We start from the raw sequence: 21,926 nt of genomic DNA, 5'->3' as shown, positions 1-21,926 counted from the left end.
TAATAATATTAATATTTATAGCTATGAGATATTTTATACATATATATGTAATTTATATGTACACATATATGTTAAAGAAATTATGAAAACTAATAAAGTTACTGATGCAATATTTCGTTCAAGTGAATATGTGGCCTCTTGGTCTAGGGGTATGATTCCTGCTTTGGGTGCAGGAGGTCCCGGGTTCAAATCCCGGAGGGGCCCGCTTTTTTGAATTTTTGGAATAGAGAAACTATGAATGATCTATAAATTCCCTTACCAATTTTTAGTATTTTTTAGTCAGTTTTTAGTAGATTAGCCGAACATCGTTTCGCAGAGTGGTTTATTCGACCACGACCAAAGTTTGGTAGACTCTCGCTTCTCTGTAAATTAAATTAGGGTTATTATCTATATATATAAATGCAAGTGTCCTGACTGACTGACTGACTGATTCATCAACGCAGAGCCGAAACTACAAAAGCTAGAAAGTTGAAATTTGCACACTAGGTTGAATTTATAAAGTGTACAAGAGATAAGAAGCGATTTTGAAAAATTCAACCCCTAAGGGGGTTAAAAAGGGGATGAAAGGTTGTATGGGGTGCAAGTTTTATTTTAAGCTAGGAATTTGAAACTTTGTAAAAATGTACTATATTAAAAAACAAGAAAACTAATTTCTACGTTTTCGAAAATTCATCCCCCAAGGTGAAAAAGGGGTTGAAAGTTTGTATGGATATCAAATATTTTTGGGAGTGTTGGACTTGAAACTTTGTATATGGAGATATTATTATAAGACGGGAAAAGTAATTTCAGCGTTTTTGAAAATTCATCCCCTAACAGGGTTAAAAAGGGGTTGAAAGTTTGAACCCATTACAAATGCTTTGAAACTTCTTAGAAAGACATAATAGCCGATGACAAAAAAAAGGAATTGCGACGTTTTAGGTAATTCAATCCCTAAGGGGGTAAAAAAGGGGATGAAACTTTGTCCTGGGGTGCAAATTTTATTTTACGCTAGGACCTTGAAACTTCGTAAAAAGGTACTAAATTAAAAAACAAGAAAACTAATTTCTGCGTTTTCGAAAATTCATCCCCCAAGGTGGTGAAAAAGGGGTTGAAAGTTTGTATGGAGATCAAATATTTTTGAGAGTGTTGGACTTGAAACTTTGTATATGGGGATATTATTATAAGACGGGAAAAGTAATTTCAGCGTTTTTGAAAATTCATCCCCCAAGGTGGTGAAAAAGGGGTTGAAAGTTTGTATGGAGATCAAATATTTTTGTGAGTGTTGGACTTGAAACTTTGTATATGGGGATATTATTATAAGACGGGAAAAGTAATTTCAGCGTTTTTGAAAATTCATCCCCTAACAGGGTTAAAAAGGGGTTAATAGTTTGAATCCATTACAAATGCTTTGAAACTTCTTAGAAAGACATAATAGCCGATGACAAAAAACAGGACTTGCGACGTTTCAGGTAATTCAACCCCTAAGGTGGTAAAAAAGGGGATGAAACTTTGTCCTGGGGTGCAAATTTTATTTTAAGCTAGGACCTTAAAACTTCGTAAAAAGGTAATTAATTAAAAAAACAAGAAAACTAATTTCAGCGTTTTTAAAACTTCATCCGCCGAGGTGGTAAAAACGGGGTTGAAAGTTTGTACGGAGATCAAATATTTTTGAGAGTGCGGGACTTGAATCTTTGTATTTTGGGATATTATTAGAAGACAGGAAAAGTTATTTCAGCGTTTTGTAAAATTCATCCCCTAACAGGGTTAAAAGGGGGTTGAAAGTTTGTATGGAGTTCAAATTTTATTTTAAGTTAGGAACTGGAAACTTCGTAAAAATATATGTTATTAAAATACAAGAAAACTAATTTCAGCGTTTTTGAATTATCATCCCCTAAGGTGGTAAAAAGGGGGTTGAAAGTTTGTATGGATATCAAACATTTTTTCGAACGCGGGACTTGAATCTTTGTATTTCGGGATATTATTAAAATACAGGAAAAATAGTTTCAGCGTTTTGTAGAATTCATCCCCCAACAGGGTTAAAAAGGGGTTGAAAGTTTTAATCCATTACAAATGCTTTGAAACTTCTTAGAAAGGCATAATAGCCGATTACAAAAAAAAGTAATTGCTACGTTTTTGGAAATTCAACCCCTAAGGGGGATAAAAGAGGATGAAAGTTCGTCTTAGGGTGCAAATTTTATTTTAAGCTAGGAACTTGAAACTTTGCAAAAAGGTATTAAATTAAGATACAAGAAAACCAATTTCAGCGTTTTTGAAAATTCATCCCCTAAGGTGGTGAAAAAGGGGTTGGAAGTTTGTATGGATATCAAACATTTTTTCGAACGCGTGACTTGAATCTTTCTATTTGAGGATATTATTAGAAGACAGGAAAAGTTATTTTAGCGTTTTGTAAAATTCATCCTCTAACAGGGTTAAAACAGGGGGTTGAAAGTTTGTATAGGGTTCAAATTTTATTTAAAGCTACAAACTTGAAACTTCGTAAAAATGTATTTTATCAAAAGAGAAGAAAACTAATTTCAGAGATTTTGATAATTCATCCCCCGAGGTGGTGAAAAAGGGGTTGAAAATTTGTTTGGAGGCCAAACATTTTTTTGAGTGCGGGACTTGAATCGTTGTATAAAGGCATATTATTAGAATACAAGAAAAATAATTTCAGCTTTTAAAAAATCATCCCCTAAAATGATTAAAAAGGGGTTGAAAGTTTGTATAGGGTTCAAATTTTATTTAAAGCTAGGAACTTCAAACTTCGTAAATAGGTAGTTAGGTAGTAGGTTTTATTAAATAGAGGACATGAAAATCTTCTAAGGGGGTTTAGAGGGATTATATCGAGGTCAATTTTATTCAGTTAGGGGCTTGAAACTTCGTAGGTTGTGAAAGACAAAGTCTCATGCGTTGTATAATATTAATAATTAACAAATGATTAACCGTCCTACCGCAATCACTTGCTGCACAATGTTCTAAGCTAATGTAGAATATATAACCACCAATATACAAATCCACGCGTACGAAGTCGCGGGCAACAGCTAGTACATAATATGTACCCAGTGTATGTACCTATTTGAAGAATTTCATTTGGCAGGGACAACGCTAAGAAGATGTTGATGACCACATTTTTTATTTAAGTCTCTGTCGTGTTTGAAAAGCGTTGCATGCCCTGGTTGTAATGTTTTTCTCTTTTCAGAAATTTCCGTTCACTGTTTCAGAATAATTAAAAACCGGTAAGTGCACGCTATTGCATCATCAAAATCAACTTACAAATAATAAATAAAGAGAGGGAGAGAGAGTCCATTAGGTCCAGGAAATTCATTCCCATAAGCCGTTATATAATATACTAAAAAGCCACAAATTAATAAAAACTTTAATAAATACCTACTATGGAGAAAACGTGAAATTTTATTCACGATTTTCTATCTCGCCCATCAGTCTTACAGCAATGTCTTCATATACAGTATTATGATCCTTAAATGTAGCAGGACTGATTGGCCAGATAGTAAAATGTGAATTAAAGTTCACGTTTTCTCCATAGTAAATGTATGGAAATAGTTTTCTTTGAGTTGTGGCTTTTTAGTACATTACCGTAAGTTGACCCCAAAGAAACTATTGATACTGGATAGGAATGAAATCGATTGGCATACAAAAATAGCATGTGAAAAATAAAAGTTTTAATTTTCATACAACAAATTGTATGGGAAAAGTTTTCCTCGATTTGTGGCTTTTCTAGCCTGAAATTTTTTTTTGGTTCCATACAAGCTTTTGATCCTCAATAGGATTTTTTTTTGTCAAAAATGACCTTTTTCTCGCACCCTGTATGTTTTTTTTAAATCTGGTAAAGCCAATCTTCATTAATTTGAAATCGAGGGAAGCTCTTCTAAGACCGTTTTCTCGTAGCAGCACGGGATCTGGTAGCTGCCCTCACTGACCCAAAAAGAAAATCCACCCTGTATAATAAATCAGATCGATTTTCAATCACGTTTTTTGAGATAGCTGACTACTATAGGTGTAGGTACCTACAACCCTAATAGGCTAATAATTACACAAAAATAGGTAAGTAAGTATTTCAGTCTTTAAAGGATAAGTAGAACAAACTTTTGTTCTATCCTTTGATTTTGTCGTTTTGACCGTGGCAAAACGTGATTGGTAAAATTCGGTTGTCAAAAAATTGTAGTTTGAAAATTGAAAATGTTGGTATTTTTTAAGTAGGTACCTACCTATATTTTGAGTTTAGGGTCAATTTTGCATTTCACTCTGCAAAGTTAATTTATCTTCGCAACGCTCGTTTTTGGCTCGCTTATTTGGGTGTCAAACTGTCAAATTGTCAATATTTAGTATAAGGGTTCTAAAACTTTTAAATGAATTTAATTTTAACTTAAAATGTATTCGTTGGGTTAAAGTTTTTATTTTGTACTAAGTAGTAAGTAGTTCCTATAACTTCCTATATCAGTGCTTGCGCTACTTTTGTTACGTATTCACCTACTTACTTAAACAAATTCGGCGCTCACACGTTTTGTGACTATGTATATTACATTTGTAGAATTACGTGCTAAAATTACTCATACGGTACTATTTCACCGTTGTCAATGTAAGTTGTAATTTGTAAAACAGGAACGTGTGCTTCGGCTCGTATTCCAAACTACCGTCTCGTCCGTCTCCTCGAGTTAGCGAAACCATGAAATTGTGGCACACTTGAAAGCCGAAACGGCATTAACAAACAGAATTTTATCGCTGGTTCCGCGTGTTGTTCGGCTCTACCACTGATTACATTATATAATAGAGCAGAACAGATACACCACTCTCATAGTTAACATTAATTAGTATAGTTAATTAACTATCCATTTAATTACTATCTATCGTTAGTTATTATTTAATAACTACTCTATCACTTTGGCAAGTGGTAGTAAAGTAAACTTTAATTATATATGACGGGTGCTTAAATTATTGTTTACTGCATCGCGATGGCGCGCTACAATTATACCCAATCTGTTACCTATACATTGAATTTTCCAGATTCCACTCCATTCCTTTTTCATTTTCCCATTATTCAATCTGCTTCTTCGTATTTAACGAGATACAGTATCTTCTATTTAAAATAACGTGGCATGTCTGGTCTGCTATAAACTATTACGCAATCTATGGCTCTACCATCGCCTTATTCGCAGTCTCAGCGTGCAGCACACGTGCCACAGTTTGCCAAACGCTAACTACAAATAGACTTATATCATTTCAGCCACGCAATTCGCTGATAGGTAATTATAAATTACATACAATCGCACACGCAGGGGCGTTGTTACAATCGCTTAATAAAAACTTTTTACAAAAAAAAGAAAACCGACTTCAAAAAGGATGAAATAAAATATTAAGTCGGTGCCAAGCCAAATTTTGTTGCATACCATGATTTTGGTGCGTTGTACGTTGGATTGTCTTACACGACGACAATGAACGTACTTTCTGTAGGTACAGTTGACGTTAAAAATATGTTTACACTTTTCGCCTTATTACAAAGGAGTAAGGTGCAAAAGTGTAAACATATCTTTGACGTCGACTGTACCTAAGAACACACGATCAAACCTACTTGGCGCAGTCCGTACCATGTTTGTCGGCACATAGTGTAAATCCAATGCATTTTTTTGCCGTCGTATTTTTTAAAGAACATTTCTTACAAATGTGTGGGATTGGGACTGAGTTATTTCCCGTCCCTTATCCAGAGGACTACATTTCAAAATATAAAACAATTCAAGGAATTTACCTTTTTGCCAAATTTCACCTAAAGCAGTTCAGTTGTTTAGCCATGAAAAGGCGACAAAGAGGCAGACAGAATTACTTGCACATTTACAATAGTTATTATTAGTACAGTTCTAATGGGATTTATAGCCATAAAGCTGATTATTTTTGACTGGTATTGTTACTACTTGGCTTGGCACCGACTTCAAACATATCAGTTGGTAACGCATAGACTTCAAAAAGGATAATATTTTATGTCATCCTTTTTGAAGTCGGTTTTCTTTTTTTTGTAAAAAGTTTTTGTTTTTCAATTTTTAGTTTTAACGCATTGTTAAGAGCGCGACGCATGAATGAAAAACAAGATCACGTTTAACATTAAATTCGTGTACCTATTACTTTAATAAATATGTAATCAGGAATTTTCTCGAGTCCATCTGGGAAATTATAATTCCTGTCACTATCACTACACTAAATCCATCCTCCGCCCCGCCACTGACCCAATCCCTCAACCCCCCCGATCACTCAACCTCACAGCGCATCAACCCCTGATCCAGAAACCCCTCGACCCTGAAGCAACAGCCCTTCAACCGCCAGTCCCCGACCCCTTAATCCCTAACCCTAACCCCCGATCAGTAGCCTTACCAGCATACCACGAGTTTGACATTAATATATTCGCTAGCGTGTGTGTAACTTACTTTCTTTGCATCTCGCTCGTACTGGCATATTAGTGCGAGCGAGATGCATAAAACGTAAGTTACGAAGACGTTAATAGCGAATATGTCAATGCCAAACTTGTGATATGGCTACTGATCAGGGGTAGTGTCGAACTCATGGTAAGGCTACAGTCTCACTACCTCAAATTGGTGGTTTTCCGAAGCAAATGCTCGAGTTACTTTAGGAAACACCGAAATCACTTTACACGTGCCTTTAAAAACTGAGGAGTTCCCTCAATTCCTCATGGATTTCATCATCAGACCAGAACCAAAAATAATACGGAAACAACTTGGAGGTAACTTCTTTCAAACAAAAAAAGAATTACTCAAATCGGATCACAGGTGCGATTAATCGCTGAACATACTACATTTTTAAAAATCATCATCATTATCATCAAAACAATCATCATCATCAGGTCTACTTCATCAAATTGGTAGTTTTCGGGAGAAAATGCTCGAGTTGCTTAAGAAAACACCCAAATCACCATGCATGTGCCTTTAAAAATTGAGGAGTTCCCTCAATTCCTCATGGATCCCATCATCAGAACAGAACAAAATTAATATGGGACCAACTTGGAGGTAGTTCCTTTCAAACAAAAAAAGAATTACTCAAATCGGACCACGGATGTCGGAGTAATCGGTGAACGTACATAAAAAAAAAATAAAAAAATAGCCTAACCCGAATACAGAACCTCCTCCTTCTATGAAATTGAAGTCGGTTAAAAAAGCCAACGCGTTTGGCGCTCAGGAAAACCAGCACATGTATCATAAGCGATACATAGTTCTTACAGATCTTAAGTTACATTGGTGCATCTCATTGTTCAAATCGCCTGCGTTTTGTAAGAAATGGGAATCCATGGCCAGGAGCGCCCAAGTAGGAAGCGCCGCGTGCGTTGCGTTACTTCAACAGAACAACATGCTAATCAATCAACTGCAAATATTGTGTAACTGATATTGTTTACATAGGTAAGGCTGAGGAAACTTGCGCCTCTGAAGTAAAAAGTTAACGCAAAAGACGCGTAGATCGGCCTCGGAGAGCACTTAACAACAAAGTTGTAATACCGATTCAGAATCCGCTTAGTCGCCAAAATAAGCGGATTCTGCTGCAGGCATGCTAGCCGGTATCCATCATGTATCACAATCAATTAGGTACATCACAATTTTTATTTTACCGGAGGTACCTAGTTACCTACTATGTACTATGTGGGTAATCCATTCACATTAATTAATTACTCGTTATCAAACAATAGGCACACATTTAAAGTTTAGGTCAGTAGTAGAAACTACTACTACTTCTCGTAAGTCGTACCAGGGATGTTGCGAATATCCGCATCCGCATCCGCAACCGCGGAACTTCCGCATTATTTTCAACATCCGCATCCGCATCCGCATCCGCATAAAATCGATGCGGATTTAATGCGGATGCGGATGTGGAACAGGTCGGTACAGGAACGTCTTAGCATGCTAGACTGCTAGGTAATTTAGTCATTAACCAAAAAAACCTATTAGAAATGAGCAGTCAAGCGCGAGTGGGACTTAATGTACGGAACCCTTGGAACGCGAGTCCGACTCGCACTTGGCTGGTTTTTTGAAATAAAAATTCCTAAAATGTAATATTTGACGTTTTTAATGGTACTATCTTGACATCCGCATCCGCATCCGCGGATGTCAAAAAATCGGCATCCGCAACATCCCTGAGTCGTACCTAAGTAGATTACGTTCTTGGGACGTCATTTTTGAGGTTGGGCATTTACTGGGGACATCACTTTAGAGGTAGATATTATAATAAGCTATATATATTAAGTCAAATTTGAATAAGAAAAAGTCTGTGGCGGTTTGTTAGAGGTTATCAAGGTCAGCCACGGACTGGTTAAAAGCTTGGCTGCAAGAAGCCAATTTGTATTCTGTTAAGTATGTAGGTAAAGATGTGTTAAATAAACTAGTTTTAGTCCCAAAACTCGGCTACCTTCTGCTAGAAAATCACCGCGCAACATCTTTCCTGGACCAGAAAGTTAAGTACCTAGTCATGAGTGACCTAGTGAGTTGTGGCCTGTGTCAATTCTTCGCCCCGGGCTCAAATTATTATACAGGATTTTAGAGGCTCGGCAACCCTCGGCTACTTACGCTTTTTATGATGTGCTATGCTAATATTTAAAGTAAAAACGTTACTATTAAGAGGGGGTAACTACAAATAGACTAAATAATAGGGGCTAACGCCAAATTGTAGTTTATGTTTATATGCGTTCACTGTAGTTTATACATATATTAAATTTTTACCCATTTAAATCAAGGGCAAATTCCATAGAAAATTTTACCGGATAAAAAACTATATTTGCAAGAGCAGACTCCAACCAAAACCTTAAAAAGTTAAAGTTGGCTCGATGGAAATAAATCACGAAAACGTATATAGGTAATTAACATTTATTTTCTGTTGTTTAACGTTATTCTGCATCATACCATTCTTGCCAGCAAAGAGTAAAGTAAGTATCTTGCCAGTATAATATTAGCACAGTATATACATATAGGTGCTATATATCATTTTCTTAGGTTCGGGATATCCTTGGCTAACCCATGAATATTTCACTTGATCACTCTTGGCTTGGTTTCTGAAATAGAAGCTTACGAATTATGACGGAGGACTGGCAGACAGATGGTTGAATATTGTATGCTCTGAATTTCAAAGCTTCTACTTACTAGGTAAATACTTAACTATATTATAACTACGATTTTATTATCATAACTAGACCATTTAATGAAGGTCTAAAATGCTTCACTTACTTATTATTACCAGATATTACGTAGAAATATAGAGCAAATAAAATGATCTTAGAAAAACAAAAGGTACCGTAAAACGGGGTGAGTAGGTTTCGCGGGGAGAGGTGGGTTATGAATGGGGAGAGAAGGTTTGAGAGGGGGGTGAGAAGGGATTAAGGCTACTGCTACAAAAATAATGTATTCCAATTTAAAATGGAGCTATAGTAATACGCATAATAAAAAAAATCGGTCCAACAATCTTCCAAAATCACCTTTGTATGAAAACCTCTCTCACCCCAAATACGAGGCACTACGGGGTGAGGTGGGTTTTCCTCTTTATCGTCAAAGTTATGAAATGGAACTACTTAAAATAAAATAAAAACTAAAATACAAACGTCCGGAACACTTATTATATATACACCATTCAGTTGTCATATGTAAAAATAAAATGTTATCGAGGTTTGAATTTCAGTTTTACTCACCCCATTTTACGGTACAAAAAGAAAGTAAAGTTATGTGTCTTCTAAGCTACTCGTACATGTTGCATGATAATACTATTACTTATTCTGTGATATTGCTAAGAAAAGGCTTGTAACTTGTACTCTGTTCGAAAACACGCCCGTGTAGCTACCACCAGTTTGACACTGACATAAACACTATCGAAAACATAACTTACTTTCTATGCATCTCGCTCGTACTCTCATATTAGTGCGAGCGAGCGTATAGAAAGTAAATTACGTAGACGTTAGCGTATAAGTACTTATGGCACTTTTGACACTGTTAGTAACTCATGGTACGGGTACAGGAAAACATGTAGGTATGTCATTAACGCAAACAGTACAAGTAGGAAGTAGGTACCTATACTGCAGGCAACTTGTTCGTCTAATGTTAAAAATAATATAAATTAAATTGCGCTGAATATAATTACCCTACTTTTAAGCACCTTGAACGATACAGAATGGATTTATATATGGCTTATTTATTTATGACTAAGCACGAACAAGAACAGTTAACTGCTTAAGGTGAAGGTCCTTTTGCCAAATTACACGGCATACAACTTATTTTCCTTATTCTCGACTCGGTAGCTATCCTATCCTCTATGAATAAAATTGTAGGTAGGTATGTAGTTAAGTACCTATCGTGAAGCTCGGTGTATCTTGTACTTGCTAATTATTGTACGTAATTATTTTATCGGCATTTAGATACAACCGTTGTTTTTGCAAGTACCTATTTTTTATACGAGAATTAAAAACCGCATATCTCTTCTTTTTACAAATTTTCAATAAAATTCTTAATCTATTCGATCTACTTAGTTAGTGCCTACCTATCTGTTTACTTTAGACCTGCCCTAGTAGCACGGTCGCATTTTTATCATTTATCACCATGCCTGTCACGTTCTAACAAGTATGTAAGTGCGAAAGTGACGGGCTTAGTGATAGTCGATAAAAATGGAACCGTGCTGAGCTCGCTTTAGACTGTGTCTTACGGCGCGGCGGCGGCGCGGCGCATTGAAGGTTGATTAAAGGCGTATTTAAAAAAAGCGGCCAAGTGCGAGTCGGACTCGCCCATGAAGGGTTCCGTATTTAGGCGATTTATGACGTATAAAAAAAAAACTACTTACTAGATCTCGTTCAAACCAATTTTCGGTGGAAGTTTGCATGGTAATGTACATCATATATTTTTTTTAGTTTTATCATTCTCTTATTTTAGAATTTACAGGGGGGGGGACACACATTTTACCACTTTGGAAGTGTCTCTCGCGCAAACTATTCAGTTTAGAAAAAAATGATATTAGAAACCTCAATATCATTTTTGAAGACCTATCCATAGATACCCCACACGTATGGGTTTGATGAAAAAAAAAATGTTTGAGTTTCAGTTCGAAGTATGGGGAACCCCAAAAATTTATTGTTTTTTTTCTATTTTTGTGTGAAAATCTTAATGCGGTTCACAGAATACATCTACTTACCAAGTTTAAACAGTATAGTTCTTATAGTTTCGGAGAAAAGTGGCTGTGACATACGGACGGACAGACGGACAGACGGACAGACGGACAGACGGACAGACGGACAGACAGACAGACATGACGAATCTATAAGGGTTCCGTTTTTTGCCATTTGGCTACGGAACCCTAAAAATGGCTTGGTTTGATATTGATTTGATATTACTGGTACACTCTGAGTACTGGAGTAATGTCAAATGTCGCAGTGCAACTTGCGCGCACCAATAAGTATAATATAGTGGAGTCAATATAAAGTTAAAGTTACATTAATTGCACAGTCAAATGTTTCTACACGGGTGAATTATATATCATATTGACTACCCGGCTGCGAATTAACAACTTGATATCTGTTCCCGTTTTTGAGAAATAACATTTTTTTTATTTTATATTTTATACTACCTAAACAGTAATTTCACACTAGAGATTTTTTGAAGAATGGGCTATGAAGCTTACACGACTACACGGTCAGAATTTCTCCCGACAATAATATTAATTATAGATTTAATGAAAAAAACAATAACTTTGTAAGTTTTTCATGACCGAGAATATCCCACACTGAGAGAAAAGTTTACTATTGTGGTTAATAGTATTTGTTTCGATCATGTTTAATTTATCTGCCTGAGGAACTGCTATATTCGCAGAATAGCAGCATGATATTGGAAACAAACAGCAAATAATGTTCTACACAATTAATGGACACTTCTAGTTTTTTGACAGTAACTGTACAAGTTATTGAAGAATAACATACTTATTTTTCTCGCAATTATTAAATCAATTTCCAGCATAAAAAGTCAATGAAGTATGCTGTATTTCCAGGCTTCCACAGAGGCCAAGTCAAACTTTGTTTAAGATGTCAAAAAGATATCATTTTGTTATCATTCGCCCAACCGTCTCGCTCGCACCAATACATATTTCATCTAGTACGAGTGAAATGCACGCGCGAATGATATAAAATGACATCTTTTATAACAAAGTTCGAATTAGCATCAAGGTATATTAGGAAAATATACCTTATGACTTATGGCATTGCGTTAAGGTTTAATAATTCAATGCATAAAGTGTCTGTGTTTATGTGAAAAATGATAGGTGTCAATTTTTATATCTATTCACAAAACGTTTAGAATACAGGATGCACAGTCAGATATAAATAGACCCTTGAAGTCTTACAACTATCTATGATACTGGATCTCAAGCTTATTTGGTTAGTAAGTACCGTCCACCAAGTTATACTTCGAATAGCCACCCGGACAAATTCCAAAGCTAATTTCGAATTTTAAAATTTGACAATTCACGAGAAGAGTAACGTAACGTCAAAGGATATGTTTGTCCCTTTTCAACGATCCTGTCATCCGATGCTTGAGTAGAGTGAAACTAAAAGAAGCAAATGTCAGCAATTCGTAACGCTTAGTTTTTGTTAGCGTTAGCGCATCGCGACATGAGAACTAGTATGAGCCTGGACCTCGATTACGTATAATTGCAAGGAAACTTGGGATCAAGTTATCTTAGTCAATTTAGAGCAGTTGGAATTCAACTCATTGTGAAATTTTTGAACGTTTTCAAATAATTTGTTGGATTAAGTAGTAAAAGTGTTACAGTGTGTTATATATTTGTGATCTACTCACAAGGCCCTTTCATTTGGTACCCCACATGGTATGTTTAAAAGAAAAATGGTAAAAACTTTGCGTCGTAGCATAGTCATAGTCATCTCATATATTTGTGTTCAGGATATTATACTGAATGCACTGATACCAAATATACTCATATCCAAGACGACATGAGCGTAAATTTTTCTAGAAGACTTTTCGAGAAAAGGCCAGGCTACAATATCTTTACAGGTTGATTGATACTGAGTGTATTAACACCATGTTCACCCATATCCAAGACGATATGAACGAAAAGTAACCTAAAGCCACCCTACCAACATTTTCGTAACAATGAGAGATTATTTCTTGGAAATAATGTTGTAATATAAACTCCTTGTAGAGCACCTACCTGCGAAGAGATCGTGCTGTCAAAGTTGTTAATGATTTAATATAATATTGTTAATTAACTAAAGTTTTATTAATGCATCATTTCATTTTATACACCGCGGGATTTAATAACCCGAAAGATTTAAACCACGTATTTTTGACGACAGTACGAGTAAATAATGTTATATCAACATGGGTCCAATTATATATTTTAATTAAACTACTATTTCAGTACAAATTAAATCATATTAATTTACCGCTTCTTTGTGAACAAACCTTTATTCAGAGAGTGAGCGAGTTTAATTAATCTCAAGTAGAGAAACAGAGAGCGAGCATGACATTTCATGAATCACTCCGATATCATACGATGCACGGCGAATGCAGTGACATGTGTTCCATGACAAGAATTGTCAAGTTATGTCTAGGATCATGTTTACGTTGAAATTATTTCAATTGATTGGCACCTCAAAATACCACAAATTGTATCAAAACTTTATTAATTACTACAACAGTAGGTACAGTGCAGTTATTATTGTTGAAACTTTGCGATAAAATCTTTTCCTTTGAGTGAGGTAACCAAAGCCATTAACCATGATTATATCCGAAAGAAATCATGCCTCTTATTGTTTTAACTCATACTACAGCTGGAAAGGGATGATTACTTGAATGACCTTTTGTTAAAATATCGATCATGCTTATCAGTACGTATTTTAAATTCTCGATGTGTTGATTTATACCGAGTAAAGTAAAATAAACAACTATGTTAAACAATTACGCTTTTTTATTAATTTAATGAATTAGGTTTTCGAAGTGTGTACCACCGTTTTCAGCACAAAGATTTAATTTTAAACAGGATTTCATTATTTAGGTTTACAAAAGTGTTCTTTATTTCTTCGGAAGCCGTTCGAATTTTTATTAATAATTCTTCTCCAGAGTTCACTGGTGTTGAGTATTCCTTCCTTATCTTTCAGAGTTCCCCATAGAAAAAAACCAATGGCGTTAAGTCGGGTGACCGGGCGGGCCAGGTTAGAACGTTGCTTCCACGGCCAATCCACCTCTCAGGGTATTGTTCGTCTAACCAATTTACGAACTTCTAGGCTGAAGTGGGTCCGTCGTGCCGGAAGCACATAGTTCTTCGGGTTTCCAAATCCGTACACAAAGTGAATATCCGCTAAATGAATTTTATTTATTACAGTCAATCAAATTTAAAGATGTTATCTTGCGCATATCTTGTGTGACATATGAAATACGTATGTCATTTTATTGACATCAATTTCGTCATTTTCGTCAAACTATCAGCCAGTTATCGTAAAGGTAAATAGTTTGTACTCTCGTGATTGAGAACAGAACAAAATTTCGGTAGTGAAACCTTTTTGTAGGATATCAAACTTAATTAAGTGAAACTGGCTAATAACCATGTAGTTAGTGCGTCTGCGTGTAAAATTAGTTGGTGGCTACGTCACGCATAAGGGTGTGTTAGAATTGAGATTTTTTTACTTGTGATTTGTTTTAAATAATTAATATCTCTTAAATTAAGGGTTTTTGGACTATGTGTTATATAACTTTATATACTCTAATTAGGCTCTAAAATCGTTGGTTTAAATCTTTCGGGTTATTAAATCCCGCGGTGTATATAACCCTATTACCCTTTGAATGACCTTTTTCACGTTTTCTACAGCAATGCAGTCAACTGCAGCAATTTTGAAGCGCGACATTGCTACCGACTGCATTACTGTGGTAAATGTCAAAATCGAAGTTCCTGTCTGGATTTTGGCGTCCATTAAAAATAAATAATCAAAGGAGGTCATCGATCAAATGGGCCGGAGGACAAGCCATCGTTAACTGGTAGAGAATGCCTTATGGCATTAAGTCCGCCTCTTGTACTATAAGGTTTTTCTTTTGTGCAATAAAGATTAACCACTTTATTCGTAAAATTTACGGGCCTGATTTAGTTTAATTATGTTTATCCCTTACTTACAAATACATAAGTTAAAGTGACAGATAAGGACAAACGATTATTACTATCATTAGCTAATTGAGGTTTGTAGCGCGTTTATGAATAACGGGGGTTAAAGAAATAAAATAAATACAGATGATGACAGTAATTATATACGCATTTTATTACGGAAAAAGATTTAATATTGGGTGTAAATGAAACGGGAATTGGAAATATAAAATAAAATGATATTATATTATTCATTTCCGTAAGTCAAACCATCATCTTTATTAGCATTGACATAACGCTCAACTTCGCACAAACCGTATGGTTTTCCACTAAGGAGTGATATATTCTCTTTACGCTAAACTTTATGGTGGGTAGACAAGTCTGTATACTTGTTTATGACTTGTTTGGAACTAACTGCCACAGTCTGTCATAGCCATAGAATTATAATAGACAAGAACAACTGTCAATCTTCAAAAGTGCGACCAAAAATGAAATGCAAGTGTGTGCGTAAATTGTCTATGTGAGATCAAAAATAGTGATGTCATGTTACAACATATTAATAATCTGTCGGTGTTTGATTGCTTTATCGACTACTTTTTCAAATGTGTTATTTTAAACGTTAAAATTCTACGATATTATGATGTATAAAATAACACCTGCACTGCGTGTGCTATCAAAATCGTTACAGCCTTATCTTAGTCTAACTCTTACTGTGTTGGAAAGTGAAGTTTAAATTTACTGCTAAACATCTGCACCTTCAAAAAGGGTACCTATAACAATCGCTATTATTTGAAGTCGGTTATAAAGGTTAATATCTTAATTATGTCTTGTGAAGAAATGATTACATATACTTGGTCAACCAGATTTTGACAGTAGAAAAAGGCGGCAAATTTGAAAAATGTAGGCGCGAAGGGATATCGTCCCATAGAAAATTTGAATTTCGCGCCTTTTTTTACTTACAAGATTTGGTTGACCAGCTATAACTATTAATATACCGACAAGTTATCGATACTGTCACCTGAACATTTTGTCAAGCCCTAGCGTAAAGTAACAGTTTATGTTTTTACACAAAATATTTTAAATTATTGAGTAATATGATAAAATATTAGCACACAAAGGAAGAAAAACTTATAATCAACTGTATAATCCGGCTTCTTACACTTTTTATGCTGTTAATTTGACAAAATATCGTTAAGAAAATTTCGCTCGGAATATCATTATTCCTCTGAAATGAGTATTTGCTAGGTTTATTTGGCTCCGTGACACTGAAATCCGGTACACTACAAGACACTATCTTCATTGTATTGCTTTATCAAATAGTTTTCTTCCGAATTTGTGCATATTTTTCAAATTGAAAATTACGGTGATACGCTCTTGGCCGTCCGCGGCCGTCGTCAAACTCAAAAATGGTCACGTTTTCTCATTTGTAGTCTGACTCTTTCGCACTCATGCGATGTTCATATACGTGATGGCTTCCCTTTCGCACACTTCAGCTGTCTGTCAAGCGCGAGCGCGAGAATGACAAGTCTGTGGTCATAGCCATGTCATAGCCTCATAGCTGACATATGTGACGTATAGGAGATACCGCAATGCATGCATGCATTGCGCGTTTTATAGGAGCTTGGCCTGAGGTGTGTTAAGTAAGCGCGCAACGCATACCGATGAAACTGGGTAAGATAGTCATGGGAGAATTAACGGTCGACCGGATCGCGAACTCTCGGCTGTTGAAGCGGAACAATCGTCTGCCGCGAACATTGAAGTGAGACGGAGATATGGAAGTCGATAAAACGTTCTCTACAGTGAATCAGTACCCGCCATTTAGGGTAATTTAAATAGCTTGGATGATTTAATAATGGTTTTATTCCATACAATATTACATATACGTGGGAGATTTTTTGTTGTTACACTAACATGAGAAAGAGATTTGAGAAAGTGAAAAACAAACCCACTGTCCATTTTCTCGAAGCAACGAAAACATTTTCAAAACAAAAATGGTTAATAGTAATTAAATGGATTAATTTACGTGAGAGATTTTTTTGTAGGATATAGTAAATATACAGAGCTTAATTAACATGTAATTGTTATGTACACATAGTTGTTATTTTTATATAAAAAAATATTTTTAATAAAGAAAATTATTGGGAGCTGGTTTTGGTGTCAAGCTGGGAGAAAATATAAATACATAATGAGTATATGTTTGAGAACTGCATATTAAAAAATCTCGAGTGTCGGATTCATGTTTTGATATATTTTTTCTATTTTAATAATAGTTTGGATTTATTAAAACCATGTGACATATTTTGTGGAGATTTTTTTTTAAATATAGTATTTGCAACATAGGTTATCACATCTCAAAAAATCTCTAGTGTGAGAATTCATGTAGAGCTCTCATACATTATGAACTGTGCTGACCCGACTAAATAGGAATTAAAGTGACATTCCGATTCTAACTCTGTCTGTCTCTGTCAGTTACCTCTTCACGCTTAATTAGAGTACCTACATAAATTTGGCATGGATATGGTTTAAGGCCCCGCGAAGGTCGGGTCATCATAGGGTAAGTAGTTTTAACCAAGCAACATCATTTCACGCAGACAAAGTCGCGGACAAAAGACTGTTACAGACGATCATAAATTTATACATTTTTATACAAAGCTATATTTCGGGTGTTAGCCGTTACTTTTACCGGTTCGCACAATACCAGTTTACGGCCAAAACTTAAGCTCAATAGATATCTATAGGCAGCGGACATAGGCATATTCATTATGAGCCATAATATTTTAGGTATTCTTTAACTGTAAATATATTCTTGGTTATGTCGAGATAACAAACATTTTTACATGCCAGCGTTCCAAAAATATATTTTCACGCCTCTAAGACACTGACAATAAGGTCGTGTAAATTTATTTTTTGGAACGTTGGCTTGTACAGATGTTTGTGAACTTGCAGTTTCCTGAATACATCACATAAACGACTAAAATGTGGATATAGGACCACTTGATTTTTCAACGCGTAACCATATTCGTAAATCATTTTTTTTTGTTAGTTAAGTACAAACTTGTGAAATAACTTTCGAATGGAATGGTAAGGATGTCTACTTGTCTAGACATAAATCGAATATGCACAAGCAGTTCTTGGGTAGCAATGTACCACCTTGGGCCAAGTGATGGTCATTTTAAAGTAAAGAGTTCATAAAAAGCGTCTGTCGATCGATTCCATCAGTGCCTCTTCCATTTGTGGCATCAAGGAAATCCGATTGTGTGGTCCTCCTTTCACGGCATTGGTCCAACAAACTATATATAGAGATATTAAGAGGCATGGAGTGACCAGGGTTAATAAGCGATATATTAGTTTTATTGTCTTGTTTTTCATATGACACGGTCAAAATTTATTTATGAGATTATGAGCACATGGGAGATTTGTATCGTGTTACTGTTAAGTAATGTGCGACTAAGTAAGATTCATTTCCATACATATTATATGAATAATTTATTTGAGTATATCGGTAGGTTGATAAGGCATATGGACGAGTTTGCGTCTTCAAAGGTCAAGCATAACTACAATACTGTTAATGTTAGTTTACAATGTTATGTAGATACATTAACTATTTAGTTTAGTTGCGTTAGAATTATGAAATGCTTCTTCGTATTGGCATAAATTAACTCTTGGAAGGTTTATTCTCGAATGAAAACATAACGTACCTAGTAAACAAGTATTGATTGGTATTGTACTGATTCGTACGCACTCACTTCCACAAAAGTGTGTCCGAGAAATGAAATGCAGTCGCAGATTAAATTGGAATTAGATCAAGCCAAGACGAAATAATTTAATGAGTATGAATAGACGTCATAAATCGTAAGTAGGTGTAAAACGTAAGTGTTCCTAATAACTCGCGTGATATAATTTTACGGAAAGTTGGAGTGCGTAATGATGAACTTGCTTAGGTGCTTCGTTTTATTAATTTCTATAAAAATAATGTTAGACGAGATCTCTGACCAAGTAAGCATGAAGTTTTTTTAAACAATGTTATGCGGTATCTTAATTATAATCAGCACATTAAAATTTAATTTTATTCACTGATTGAGTAACGTGAACTTGAATAACATAGACTTGATACATACTTTTTGTAGAGATTTTATTCATATATAAGGTACAAAAACAATAAATAAAAACCACTTTAAATTACAATTTAACTAAATACAAACTATTCTAAAAGGTCCCTGCGGCAAGGTCCCTGAGATGCTGGCTGCGTTACCCCGCTAAACAGCCAGTACTTATGCGTTGAGCGAGGTAACTGCCAGCTCTTGGGTCCCCAGTTGCGCCCCTGAGTCTCTTTGAAAGATCTCCAAAGAGACTCAGAGCGCTAGAACCCCACGGACTCAGGGTCTATTTTTGTAAAGTAGGTACCTAATTTTAGGAACATTTACTGAAGTTGATTCCTACTAAGTACCTAGTTTGTTATCACCCACGTCGAAAAAGAGGTGATGAAATACGATTGTATGTCGCAAACAGTTATTACGGGAAGCAAATCGAATTAGGTAATAAATAAAATTAAGAAATTAATTATTTTAATTTGCGTTGTATTTTTGTTTTTGAAAGAACAAATAATACAGCATACTTATGTGTTAATACCTTCCGAAAATGTCTCATTTTTATGGTCCCGTTAGACAAAACGGAACCTTTATCGTTTCCTCATGTCCATTTGTTCGTACGTAGGTAAAACTTAAAGTTAGATGGGACAAGGAAAACACTTGTAGAAAATCCTCATACTGTTTCTCTTACCCTGACCAAATAATTTTTTTTTCCGCGTCTATACTACTTAATACCTTGGTCCCAAAAGTGACAGTTCGCTCCAGTTCGGCTCGACTGTGATCAAAAATACATAACAACCAATTCGAACCTTCTACCGGAGTCGGAGAGGCTATAGCTCATTTCAACAGATCGCAAACATCGGAGGCCTAAACTTAGTTGATTCATCAGTTGAAGAAGTTCACAGAAGGTTGTTTGAATAGAATTAACGACTTTCGGTAAGAATGTGTTATCTTGAATGTTACTCGTATTTACTTTTGGCATTGTTGCTTAATGTGTACCGTCGGTCTTCGTTCCTTGGCAATATTTCCACCAGTGTAGTCATGTAAGTTCTTCAAGTTGTATACCTATTTTATTTAAATTCTGATAAAAGCTAAGAAACATGAAAATTTTACACAATTTTATTGGCTGAAATTAATGAAACTACGTTTGTAAGAAATTAATAATACCTACATTCAGTGCCGGTCCGAGCCCTTGATCAGGGTAGAGCGAAATCGGGTTTTGGCGCCATTCGTTGAAGTTTTCAAGCGTATTTTCCACACCCCCCCCCTCGCCACACTCTTTTTTTTTCTCATTTGCCATTTTGGCGCCCCCCTTGCCATCCGGCGCCTAGAGCGGCTGCTCCACTCGCTCTACCCTAGATCCGGCCCTGCCTACATTATTAACTTACATAAAATTCTTGAAGTCGAAGGTAATGGTAACAATACAATTTTATATTACAGATATATTTACAATAAATTGCATAAAGTGAACTCTAGATACTCGTAATAAGTTACGGATCATGGAACACATATAGTTTCGTCTGTCTGTCTGTTCGTACGTCATAGTCATTTATTTATCTTAAAAACTGTAAGGTATATTTAAACGAAATCAAATTTTACAATTTCTATAGTCTTTAGAATAGATATTAGGTACCAAAATTGCAGATGCTAATTTGTTAGCTATTAGGCGGTTTATTTCGAGTGGACACAACCCACAAAGCTTCAGATTATGGTCAATATTTGAACATGTCTCGACACACATTACAATGATGTACCTATCTTCTTTTTCAAATGAGAATTGGTTGGTTTTCTTGATTATCGGTCAGTCTCACTTAATTGAACGTCATTGTCAGATTAATTATACGGTGTATTGATTTTTCGGAAAATGTGAAAAAATAAATTTAACCTGACCAGTATACCTTAATAGGATCTCTTATTGGCTCGATATTTACGAGGAAGCTGCAATTATAAACCATTAAAAAATTATTGAGTTGAGTTTTTTAAATGTCATATCACGTCATATAAATAAATGACCGTCAACACAGTAAAAGAAAGTACCTAATAGTTTCAAGGTGTTTACAATAATTAATCATCTATAATTTAATACTAACTATGAGAATAATTCTAACCAAGTATAATGCCCGGGGACAGATGATAAACGACGCTGACTTGGCTTTAATAATCCGAAAATCGTCTGGTGAATGTGATCGAGCGTACACCGTACAGACAATGAATGGATGAGTTATCTGCGTCCACAGGCGTCACAATTAGGGTTGCCAGATGGTCGGGATTCGGCGGGATTCTCCCGATTTTTAGCATATGTTCCCGATTCCCGACAAAGTGAAAAGTGTCCCGAAAAACAGTATCACGTTATAAAACAATAATTTCAAGTTCTGTACGGATATGATGGTCGTTCTTGTCTACGTGACAGCGTGATAAAACGGTGTCCGTCACTTTCTTTCCCACGGTGTTAAACAGTGACAGTTATTTTATCACGTGGATAAAGATGGATAAAGCTATCCATAATAGGCTGGCTGAACTGTCGTCGAGCGAACCAGCGACCCGCGTCGAGCCCGTCAGCGCGCACGCGGGGCGCGCGTGGCTAGATTGGGCAGAGCAGCTGACGTAGTGCCAATAATGTAAAATATTGTTGTTTTTAATACAATTAATTTAATTTGAATGGTTCATTTTCCCGACTTAAGGCCCAAAATCCCGAAAAATTGATATTTTTTCCCGATAATAGCGCCTTTCGATCTGGCA

The 21,926-nt window shown here is 35.6% G+C and overlaps 1 non-coding gene across 1 annotated transcript; it reads left to right on the top strand.

Moving 5' to 3' along the window:
- The first annotated feature begins 132 nt into the window (after nt 1-132).
- Trnap-ugg (transfer RNA proline (anticodon UGG)) lies at nt 133-204 on the top strand. Its single transcript has one exon. It is a non-coding gene; the product is annotated as a tRNA-Pro (tRNA).
- The last annotated feature ends 21,722 nt before the right edge of the window (nt 205-21,926 follow it).

The sequence above is a fragment of the Cydia amplana genome, chromosome 4, assembly GCF_948474715.1.
Source record: "Cydia amplana chromosome 4, ilCydAmpl1.1, whole genome shotgun sequence".
NCBI classification, from domain to species: domain Eukaryota; kingdom Metazoa; phylum Arthropoda; class Insecta; order Lepidoptera; family Tortricidae; genus Cydia; species Cydia amplana.
This window is presented reverse-complemented; position numbering and strand designations above follow the sequence as displayed.